A 12,944-nucleotide genomic window follows, 5' to 3' on the forward strand; every position below is an offset into this window, starting at 1 on the left:
GGCTTCATGTTGTTGAAATTTGCTTCCACAAACTACAACTTCATGCCCAAGCTGATTACACTTACTACACTTTGCGTCTGGTCTTTTACAACATCTGAATTGTGGGTAACCCAATTTTTCGTAATGTTGACAAGGTGGGTAATTTTTCTTTTTACCCCCGGCCTTTGATTGTAGTGTCTTCATTGCTGGTTTATTTATTCTTCTTAATGTTTGTCTTTCCATCGTGATGCTTTGTTGGTAATGCACCTTCAACCACTTGATCTAACTCATAAGCCTTCGTTGCTCTTAGGCCTATAAGGCACGTAACACCTTTGCCAAGGTAATCTTTGATAAATCCTTTGTGTTTTATAGGGTGGTTATGGATGCCTCATATCTGGCCTTATTACAAGGATTTTGTTTTGATAATTCTACCGTTAGAAAAATTAGTGCCAAGTAATCTTACCTTGTTAGCAATGCTAAGCAATTGGTCTCTCTTTAATGGTCTTAGACTCCTTCATTCTTTGGTGATCAAATTCTCACATCAAGTTCATACACTCATCTCCTGCATATTCCTCTGTTAGATAATCCCAAATTTCTTGTGTTGTCTTTATTGTCATTATTCTAGTGAAGATAGTTGTTGAAACTAATGAAAAGACATGATTTTGCCTTTACTTTCCAGGTTTTTTTCTCCTTGTGACTTTTGATCTGGGCCATGTTGGGATTTTCGGGTAGGGGAAGTACTTCATAGTCCTCTTCAATGACTTTGCAATGATCCAAAGCCTCTAGGTAAGCTCCCATTTTTACAGCCCAGAGATCATAGTTTGCCCCATCAAAGACAGAAGGTGCTACTTGGGAGAAACTTGATTCAGCATCCATTTTCACATGTCTGTAAGAAGATAGCTCGTGATACCAAATTGTTGGAGTCATGAAGAGAAATAAATTGATGAGGAGTAGGGGAGGAGCACTTTAACAGTTTTAAAACCGATATGAGGAAATAACTTATTTTTTATTCACTGGTACCAATACATTTATAATTCAAATAGAAAAAAAAAAAAAAACTGAAAGCAACCACATAACCAAGATTTTAACCAAGATTTTAAGAGACGTGAATAAACCAAAATGATTTGCTTCTAAAGTCTAGGGGCAACTATTGATCTAGAAAAATAAAAAAATAAATGCAGGTACAAAAATAAATGTTTAGTGGTTTTGAGTTGCCCTACGTTAATTTGTTCCCTCGTCGTGTTTTCTTTTCGTTTGTACAAGAAGAATCTTTCCTTTCTTTTCAGTTATTGTGCTTTTGAATAACCTTACACTGTTTGTTTGTGAATCATAGCATCTCCCTCCCTCTTGGTTTTTGCTTGTTTGTGGAACAATTCCTCTTCTTTCTGTTGTGATTTTGAATAATCTTACACTATTTGTTTGAAACTCACTACTTTCTTTACCTCCATCATGTCTTCTTTTGGTTTCTAGAACTCTCCTTCTCCCTTCTGCTTCCTTTGAATTATTATTGTCGCAAGCGTGTGCTCTGACATCCAAAAGAGCAACGAATAAGGACATGTTTGACAGTATAGTCAAATTCAAATTAAACCCTAAACCATATACTTTTGTTAACTGAAAAATATAGTTTTTGAGGCCATAACCATTTGTAAAACAAGATGGATGAAAATTTGACATGATATTATGACATGATTATTGAAAAATGGATCATATATAAGTGCATAATCTTGAACTAATCGTTGTGTAAAATTTGAAGAACTCTGATATATATATCAAACACTTACATGGTAAACTTCATAGGTTTTTGTGCGCTAGAGTTGGACTTCGTCAGCAGTGGTATGTGCATGAAACCAGTAACAGAAAGAGCCATGAAGAACTGAGTAAATTAAAGATTATTGTCAGAAATGGTTAATGCAGAAGTTGAACAGAGAGCCAAAACGTTAATATTTGGTACTGTGGTAGGATGCAGGTGGGATTTATAGGGAAAAAGTACGCAATAAAAGAAGAAAATTGTAAGATGCAATTGGTTGAACCTGTCAAAACTATAGGGGGGCGTCGCTATATTTTTAGGGATGGATGGTCTAATTAAGTGGCACGAATCATCATAAAAAAATAACATTGACCATGTATTTCTTGTACTACTTTTTTTATATTTATTGTTCATAAAATTATGTAATTGTGAAGGTTTACCTAATTTACATGCTTAAAATATATATATTTATAATATGTATTTATAAGTAAAGATTGCATATACAATTTTATTCAAAATAGTACGAATATATAACTATTATTTTGTTTTAACTTTAACAAATTCGACTAAACACAACACAAACTTATCAGGACTAAATTTTTGTTAATTTTTAGTAATAAATTTTGTTGCGGGGTGTACTCAATGAAAAAGAAATTAGGTTTTTAACATCAATATTCCAAATAAACAATAAATAAAGATGAAGTTGTTGGATTATGAAAATGAAATAAAAAAGATTAAATAAGAAGAAAGGAAAATTGAAAAGTAAAAGGGAGCAAAAATACTACTAAAACACTGTAAAAAAAATTAAAGTAATAATTATTAGATGATATGCTTAAACGTTTGAAAGTGAATAAAATTGAATATCTAAAGTAATAAATGCTAACAGCTTGCAACATATTTCAAATGCATAAATTAATGTAACTAAAATAATTGAAATGCGAAAACAATGCAATGCCTAATTGAATACTAATTAAAGTGGAATTGAAGGATTAAAGAAAAATTATGCCGAATACAATAAAAATCATAATAAAGATAATAAATTACTAACTTATCATGGCTAATGCATTAATAATTTAAATGTTTGGATGAATGACGAAGCAAGAAAATTACCAAATCAAAGGGGCTAAAAACAATTAGATATATATGTAGTTGATGAATGAATGCACCAAGCTTATAAAAAATTGAACCATGCCAAACAATTAAAGGGATATGAATTAAATGAAATGTATTAAAACGAAATTATAAATTTGATAACGTGCATTGCCAAGGGTTTAGTTAAACAGGTGCAATGAATTCAAATGGTAAGACTAAAATTAAAGGTACAAATTCAAAATTATCGCATAAATAAATGGTTAGGCATATAAAGTACTGGAGAATAAAATAAAAAAGACCCAGAATTGAACTAAGAAAATTTGGAATTTGAATTACCTTGAACGGATGCAAAACAAAAGTATTATAGCTCTCTTTAAGACGAGAACAAAAGAATAGACTAAGTGGAAAATGAGGGGCTGGAAAATTCTATTCTGAATCTCCCAGGGGGTGTGTTTTTTTTCCCTATGCCAAATCTCGTATTTATAGGGATCTAAAATAAATTCAAAGAATAATGAAAAAAATAAAAACTTAAAACAAACTCTTCAACTTTAGATATTACAAAGCTTCAATCTCGGAAATTAATGCGTGGATTTTTGAGTAGTAACAGATGCAACTAAAAATGGATTTGGACCTTGATATTACTGAGTTGTTGGACAGGTTGTAACCGGATACGAGGAAATCCGAAATAGAAAAGAAGTTAAAAAAAAAAAAATAGTCAATGTTGGCATACGTATAACTAAATTAAATATTAGATGTAACATCTCATTTAAATAATTACTTTAATTAAATATGTCGCACAGATCATATAAGAGGCGAAGATTCGGAGTATAAAGTCACTCCATATAATTATCCAAAATACACAGCAGGGAAAACAAGGCACACCAAGATGCCAATATAGAAGCAAGTACAAGAATCTAACAATAGTTGATAATATACCAACGGCCAAAACAGTACATGGGCCACAACCCTATGCAGCGGAATCATCCCTTCATGTTGACCACGAGTACCTCTCGCATATGCTCACATCAATAAATTGATGATCATCGCAAAAGGAGAAGAACCACATACAAAGCAACCAAACAAGCAAAAAAGTAAGCTAGAGTATAAAACGACTTATCATACCGATACATGCTATTTCGCAGACCAACGAATATATGTCAACCAATCATGTTATGACTTGCAAACAATACACTAAGACTCAGACTCGACTTATCTGAATACATATAACTTAGTCGGATTCAGCGGATGGTTGCACTTGTGGTGGATTTCCCTACTCACCCCTGAGCTAGGCCTCCTGCTACTCTCACTACAAGAGTCATTCCGCTCTATGTGAGACTAACTGACCCCTTAGAGCGTTAGAATGCAACCTTACCTTGAATCCTTACTAAATTATATAGATGGGGCACCACCATGAACTCCTACTAACAGGGGTCATGGAATTACGTCCCGACCAACTGAGGCACCACCTTGAGATCTCACCTAGAGATTCAAGGAATTACGTCCTAACCACACACAAATCATGTTCCAACAACCTAGTAAATACTTTGGCGCATATAAATCTCATGTCAACCTTTATGATCAACTCTCATTCATATCCCATGTCAAATCCATACCAACTCATCATTCTCAATCCATGAATCATTCCATACATGCCTCATACTCAAATCATGTTAAACTCATAAGTCACAACCCAAAATACATCTTGTTCATACAAAATCACTCAATTCATGCTTTAAAATGTACAATCAGTCCAAACATATGGCCAACATTCAAAAACAAAGAAACCACAGAACCAACACACTCTTCACTCAAATAATTAACTAAACAAATCAATTATCAGGAACGGACAACTTTAGCATTATAGCAATGTCATAACAATATGAGCACTAACTTTTTGGTATTAACAAGGGTTTTCGAGGAATTAATGGGGGATTTTGGAACCTTGGGCATTAATGGTGGTTTTTGGAACCCTAGGCATTACTGGGGGGTTTTGGAACCCCATGCATTACCGGGGGTTTTCAGAACCCCATGCATTACTAGGGGTTTTCGGAATCCCAAGCATTAACGAAAGTTTTCAAAACCTCGGGTATTAATGGGGGTTTTCGAAACTCTTGGTAAGTTGCGCTACTTCTAGGGGTTGCTAAAAACCCCCGGTAATTCGTTAGTCACGCTTGCTCTTCTGGGAAATTTCAAACCCCTGGTAAAATCATTAGTGGGGGTTAAAACCCCCAGAAACGCCAAATATAACCCCTGCTAAAAACAATTATTTTGTAGTGTATTAACCTTTACAAGACACCCCCACACTTTGAAATAATTTAAAAAAAATGTGGTTCTTTTATCACAATCTTGTGTTCAAAATATTGTAAGAAAGATATAACATTTCACTAATATAATGTTAGGAAAGCTAGAACTTGTAGAATAACATTTACCATATCAAAACATTTTTTTTTTGCTTCACCATTAGATTAGCACACACATAATCATAAGCATGATATGAAATAAAATAACTCATTTTAATTTCATGTTATAAACAATATTTTTAAATTCATCAATCTGATAAAGAAATTGATTTATTATCATTTTTTTCATATAAATATCAAGCTATTTTTTCTCCTTTGCATATGCATAGTTTTGTTCAAGTGTTTTCCATAACACAATAGTAGTTTTAGTATGACATATTATTTTATCAATGGTAAGAGTAGAAGATATAAAACCATAAACTAATATAATAGCAAAAACATTAGCTTTAGACATCACAAAAAGTTATTCAATGAGCAGGAATTTTATTTATCCAGAATTTCATTTATTGTTACTAGTAGAAACAAAAACAATTATACACATAAATTTGTCTGCTTAGTTGATACTTATTTAATTATAACCATAACAAACATATTAATTCATAAAAAGTGTTTTCAGTCCTTAACTCTATATTATTTTTAATTGTAGAAATGAATATAGATGAATAATAAAAAATAGACATAAAAAGACTTTTCTCTCTAAGAATGTTAGAAAAATGATTACTCAAATAATACTAATAATAATAAAAAATATTAAATAATATAATAATAATGATTACTCAAAAAAGAATTTTCTCTCCAAGAATGTCAATACAAATACACAATCATATGTGTTTCAAATCATATGCGTTTCTCTCACAAGATATAACAACCTGTCAGATCGATCGAGTGCAGCAAAGGATCTTCGAACCTTCTGAACACCACTGTCTTAAAAGATAGTATAGAAAAGAAAAGAAGAACACTCTTGAGAAAACTCTAGTGTTTGTTGTCTTTGTTATGTCTTTTCCGATGCACCTAGGCTAGGTGGTATATATAGGTAACAAAAGGAGACATAAAATTAAATAGTAATAATAATATAACGGTTAGCCATAAATAACATTAACCCATAAGATTAAAAGGTCCATAAAAATATGAGTACAATAGAATTTTTATTTTTATTATTTATTTTTTAAATTATATTAAAAATTTCCAATAAAAAGCTCCTTCATCTGCCTCGGCTCTAAATACCACATAATATATATAATAGAATCATGAATAAAATTGGCCTCCAATTCAAAAATTGAATATTATATATTGTTGTAGAAAGAAAAAAGGAAGTCTGAAATTAATTGGTGAATGGGAACTACAATGCTCAGTCATGCCACTTGATTGGTCTTCCTGTAACAATTGAAAAATATCCCAAATTAATAATTCTAACAAACTTTATCTACAATTTGCAAATTTCTTAACATTTCTCCTTTTTAAGAAAATACACAGAAATCGGCCACACTTTGGACGACTTCAATGTGAAAGTCCTCTTCCATCCTGACGTCTTCACCTTTCTTTTCTGTAAAGTCAACCAACCCTATTTTGTAATATACACCCCCTCTTATAAAAAAGCCAAATTTCTATAACCATCAACGAAAGGAAAGGAAGGGCTGTTCTACAAGGCAAAAGAAAACCGAAGGGAAAAAGAGGATGTGATCCACAAACAAAAGACACCACGACAACCAAACACATAGACAATCGTATGCTAACAAAAAAGCAGACCAAAAAGGATATACAGGGAAAGGTACACAAACAAATGCAACGAGGCTACCATAAACGCAACCAATAATCTTCAGATTCACAAGACTTAGCACTCTGAAGAGACTCACTTTCCTTTGTGCTTTGGTAAGCACATGATCATTACCATGTATTTGACCTACGAGCTTTGTTCTTTCTTTTATCTCAGAAACTGTAATCATGTAACTAATGATGAACTTTTTTGCATTATCCATTTATTTATGTGTATTATCAGAGCTAATCAATTGTTTAAAATACACACTTTTAATCATTTAACGTCCTAACTGTGAAGACTGTAATAAATTTGATTCTATAAGAAGTAGATTATACTTCAGAGAACAAGATAGGTTAAACACAACCATCGATAACAATGAGTCATAAATGTGGTGAAGAAAGGAGTAGACGCGTTCAGAACGGGACTCTAATCCTAACGAATGTCTAAAGTGCAAAAATTTATTTAATATCATAAATATTGCCAAGGGAAAAATAAGAAAATTCATAAAACTTTCTTTCGTTATGCTCTGTGATAATTGTAGTTTGATGTCAATGAGTACAGGTAGACATGTAGTAAATAATATCCAACTTAATTAGTAGAGATGTACAAAATAAAAATGAGTACAGGTAGACATGGATTAAAATGTTTTTAAAACGGCAATGTTAAGAGAACATAAACATAGAAACGCCATAAGAAAATAAATTAATAAAAACAAATACAATGTATTATTTTGATAATATAATATAATATAATATAGGTTAAATTACTCTTTTGGTATTTGTTTTTGTCAAGAATTGTTAAATTGGTTCTCCAGTTTTTTTTTGTGTCAATTTGGTTCTGATTTTTTAAAAATGATTTAATTTGGTCATTTCTTTTAATTTGATGAAACAATGTTAAAGTTAATATCACGTGTCAATGTCTGGTTTTTTGGATTTTTCTTAATTTTTTATTTTTTTTACAAATGTCACTTCATAGTTGTGCCACGTGCCAAGAAGTCTCAATTTAGTCCCTATATTTGTTTTTAGTTTCAATTTAGTCAATTTTTTTTGTAAAAAAAGAGCAATATTGTCCCTCTTTTAAATTGAGAGTCAATTCACTTTTTGTATAAATATTATGGTGATGCTATTATGAAAATTAACTTTTTTATTAAATATTATGGTGATGCTATTAAACATTGATAATTTGGAGTCTGATGCCCCTTCATACAACGACGTATTTGCATCTAGTAAATGTTATAAAACCTTTGAGTTTCTTCATTTGGAGCCTATTCCATGTTATTATAATTATATAATTCGAATGGCTCATGTTGCCTAAGAGCATTATGCATCATGTTTGGCATCGACATAAATTGGTTATTTTGTGACTGCCTATGTACAACATCCCTACCCAGACCCATGCAATTATCATCATTATCGAAATGACCTTCTTGCATTAATTCACCATGATCTATCCAAATCCAATGATTAGGCTTGAATCCATGTTTGTAGAGGTGAACCTTCACAACTCTTTCCTCCAAAATCTTTATATAATCACACTTACTACATGGACATCGAACTCCCCCATCATTGTGATAACGGTCTTGTTTACAAGCTTTGGTTATAAACTCTTCAACTCTTTCAAAGCATCTCTTCCTCTAACACCTTTCATACATCCATCCACGATTTGATGGAAATTAATTCATATTTTGTACATATACCAATTAATAAAAAATTAGGTAGTTATTACAAGGATCTATGCATAAAGCAAGATACCATAGGTAAACTTTACCCTACTAAACAACAAGTATTTACCTCTAAAAATATTTCACAGTTACAACTGCAACTCTCTTATAAAGCCTGCTATAAGGCTACATACTAATAGGCCAAATAAGGCTTAATCTAAATAGGATTAGAAAAAGACTACTACATCACAACACTTTTTATACAAATTTAAAAGATTTTATTTTCTCTGAAGTTGGGAGAGGAACAACAATCCTTGTTGTCAAAATTGATTCACTATTTTGGACTAGTGTTGTCTAATTTTGTTGTCAAAATTGATTCTTAAAGTATTTTAGTACATTTTCTGCTAAACTTTGTTAATTGTTTTTAGTTTAATTTGTTGCATCTATTCTCAAATTTTAGTTTTACTCATGGCATTTTTTTAGTTTTACTTTAGAAAATTATTAATTCAAGTTGAATCTGAGGCTAAAGAATAAATTTGGCATCATGCAAATTATTTATTTAACTAAGAAATTATTCTACAGGTAATAGCAGATTAAGGCCAAAGCACCAAACACTACATTCAAATCCCATCTTATGTTTACCACTTAGATACATTAAAATTAAACAAAAGTAAGTCACATATATGAGTCCTTTTGGTTATAAGATGTTTGAAAGACTTGATGCCATGAATATTTTAATGAAATCATGCATGCAACAATTCTATTTTACCTATAGTAAGAGGAAATATGCAACTAGGATGTGAAAAAAGGTGCTAAAAATGAAAGTCATGCATGAAATCCTAAAATGACACATTGCATTTTACCTTATTCTAGTTCCAAGGCATATTATGCATATGTGATGATGTAAACTATTACCACTATAACAAAATCATGTATTACTAACGAAAACATTCGTTAGTAAGAGGGGATATCCCTCACTAACTGCTAATTTTCGATGAGTTTTCGATGGTAAAAGTTATGTCGATAACAGACTTGTTTGTAAACATTACCGATGGATCCGAAATCCGTCGGTATGAGGATGACAACTATTACCGACGGATATGTTCGTCCGTAAAGCCGTCAGTATATATTGATCAGAATGCAAAGTCTGTTTTGCATGTTTGCTAAACCACACATTATAAACCAGACCTACAAATCACAAACATTCAGAAACAAACCTGCCAATTATAAAATCTGATTCATTCTAAACAAATGTATATCTAGTTCAACTCCAACATTAAATTTAAGCATATATCACGATATTAATTAAACATAATATGTATATGTATGTATACATAAAGTGAAAGTATCAAATTCTTATTACTCAATCAAACTAAAAACTAGTCCTCAATAACTCTAATATATGGTCATAATAGTCTAAGTAGTCATCCGAATCAGAGTCCTCATTAACTGGATTAGGCTTGATTGGCGCAGGCTGGACTGGTGCGGGTTGGACTAGGCTAGGCTGGACTGTTGCAGGCTACTGTTGGGTCGGTGTTAGATTAGACTGAGGTTGTTGAAGGGCATGGTGGTTAGGAGGCAACAATGTCAAGACTAGATTGTGTAAGTTTTGAAAGTGGCCTTTTAATTCCTCAAAAGCCTGATCATGAGCTTCTAGTCTTTGTCTGAGGTACGTAACATCCTCAAACTAGAAGTGGAGGAAGATGGTTGGTGCTTGAGGCTACCACTTGCACCTGTGTTTGTAGCAAGTTGGCCTGCCTCATATACTCTTCCTTTATTCTTTCCACCAACAACCTTAACCCAACACTAAGTCCTAATCGTGTCTTCCGTTGTAGGATGAGCATTAGGATCTGATGGACCAACATAAGAGCCTTGCTCAGATCTGACCTGTGAAAGTCTATTTTTAAATTCTTCTTGTTAAGTAAACAAGGTATTAGTGAAATAGGGTCAAGATTATACTTTTATGGGAAACAAATGAAAGTGTTTGCTTAGATGAGTCCTCTGAGATCTTTCATCAACATACTCGTTGGATCCTTTACGGAGATATGTCTGTTGAAATACCTCATCAATGTGCACATGTCGTCCGAGCTCCTGTTCTTGTAAAAACAATATGGTGTTACTTTTTAAGTAGAAATTTTTAAAATTATAAGTTATGAATTACTTAAGATATAAGGTTTTTACCATAGAATGGCATGCTCATGAGTAGTAATTGAACTACTTGTGTGTAGGCTCCCACCCTTGGGGGAAGCTCTATTCCTTTGGGCTGTAACACATTTATTGCAATAGGATGGAGAATTCCAATGTGTCAGCAATTGATTCCACACATCATCCCCAAGCTAGTAAGGGTGATGTCCTACATTCCTGGCCTCTCCAAACATATCAAAGAGCTTATGTGAAGCTCTAGAGTTAAAATTTGTGTGAATTTGAGCTTCATGCTCAAGTCTCCGTTGAACCTTCCTCTATGACAATGAATCAAGTACAAATCAGCAATTGCACTGCAATATTAAGATACACAGTTATTAAAAGAGAATAAGGTTGATGATATGTTTACCTTGAAACGTTGCCAAAAATGATCTTTATCTGTTGGAGGTATTGCTTCCCATGATAGCCAAGAAGTAAGATATTGTTGCTTAATAGACCTTGTGATGGCTTTGGAATCAACTCTAGAAGGATAAAACCTGTACATGGATTGAAGAAAATCCATGCACAAAAGGGCAAAGTAAAGCAAGTCATGTAAAACAAATTAGTTTTTAGGATGGGAGAACTTATTATTACCCTTACCCTTTCCCATAAGGTTCAATCATCGATCATTCATGGGGAGGAAGGTCAACAACAACAGCATCTGCATCAGTGGGATTTGAAGACGCGGGAATACTAGGTGAAGGGACTAATGATGGAGAAGGTATAACAACAACAGAAGAGGGTGAGGAAGAAGGTTGTGGTACCACAACAAGGGGTGGAATTGGCATCATCATAAGAGGTGGTGTGAGTACCATAATAGAAGGTGTTGTAGGTACCAAAGGAGGGCGTGGTGTGGGTACAGTAATAGGTGGTAGAGTGGGCACCATAGTACGAGGTGGTGTGGGTACCATAACAGGAGGTGGTATGGGTACCATTACAAAAGGTGGTTTGGGTACCATAACAGGAGGTGGTGTTGCCTCTACAATAGGAACAAATATGGATGGTAATGGCATGGGTGCAACAGCCGGGGAGGTCGATTGTAACGGTGCACTATGTGTGTTAGCAACAATGATTGGAATGGATGTGGATGGTCTTGTAGGAGGAACTTTTATTAGATAGCATGGCCTTTTTGGTGCCTTTTTTGCTTTAGGCTTTGCTATCTCTTTCCCCTTACTAGGATTAGGTGGACCACCAGATGACATTGTAAACTATTTTCAATGAATACTATTGGAATAAATAAATTATGAATGTCAAGTACAAATATTAATGTCAAATTACAAGTACGAATATTAAAAATTAAAAGGTCAAATTACAATTACACAACAGTGATGACACATATTACAAAGTACAAATATTAAAAATTAATCATCATCACTTTCATCGTTCATGACTTCATAATTCTCATCATCATCATTGTCTTCTTCTTCTTCTTCTTCTTCTTGCCCTTCCAATTCTTCAGTATCACCACCAAGGTCATGCAATGTAGATACACCTTCAACTTCAATTATTTCATGGGCATGTGACATTTCATCAACTTGATAGGGAATATTCTCTTCCACCTTATTTGACTCAACGCGACCCCTAAGCTTAGTTTGTATTGCAACACACCAACCATGTTTGTTGATGTTTTGAAATGCTAGATATGGGATATAATAAACTTGTCTAGCATTATTTGCTAGAATGACTGGATCAAATGGTTGGTATCTTGAGTTGATTTCAAGTTCAACAGTATCATACCTAGAATGTACTCTTGTACCATTTGTAAAAGGATCAAACCATTCACAATAAAAAAGAACTTTCTTTGGAGAAGTAGAATTGTTGTACTCTAGCTCATATATTTTATGAGTTATCCCATAAAAATCATCATAACCACCCTTTGAGGCCCTTCACGTACACACCACAATTAATTTTCTTCTTCTCGTTCGACTATGCATTAATGTGGAACTTATACCCATTGATAAAATATGTGTGCCACTCTTTCACGCATCTCATGGGTTGGTTTGCCAAATCCCTTAAGTCTTGATTTCTAAAACATAATGGTTCATTATAAACCTAAAAATTGTGTGAAAATTTAGAGTTTAGTTGGAAAATATGAGTATATGTTGGCAAAAGATGTTGCTTGAGGTATTTGCTCAGCTACAAGGAATCAGTTGTTAAGAGAAAATTAACAATACGGTAAATACAAGTTGCTTAAAAGGAATTTACCGTTTAGGTTGTAGACAATGGGAT

General features: G+C 33.0%; 1 long non-coding RNA gene across 1 annotated transcript; it reads right to left on the reverse strand.

Moving 5' to 3' along the window:
* Positions 1-1,054: 1,054 nt before the first annotated feature.
* On the reverse strand, positions 1,055-3,256 carry LOC114183158 (uncharacterized). Its single transcript, XR_003604300.2, has 3 exons — positions 3,155-3,256; positions 1,761-1,852; positions 1,055-1,504 (listed from the first exon to the last, which is right to left on the reverse strand). It is a non-coding gene; the product is annotated as an uncharacterized LOC114183158 (long non-coding RNA).
* Positions 3,257-12,944: the final 9,688 nt, after the last annotated feature.

Source organism: Vigna unguiculata, chromosome 5 (genome assembly GCF_037176805.1).
Source record: "Vigna unguiculata cultivar grain cowpea cultivar isolate G323 ecotype 2 chromosome 5, ASM3717680v1, whole genome shotgun sequence".
NCBI classification, from domain to species: domain Eukaryota; kingdom Viridiplantae; phylum Streptophyta; class Magnoliopsida; order Fabales; family Fabaceae; genus Vigna; species Vigna unguiculata.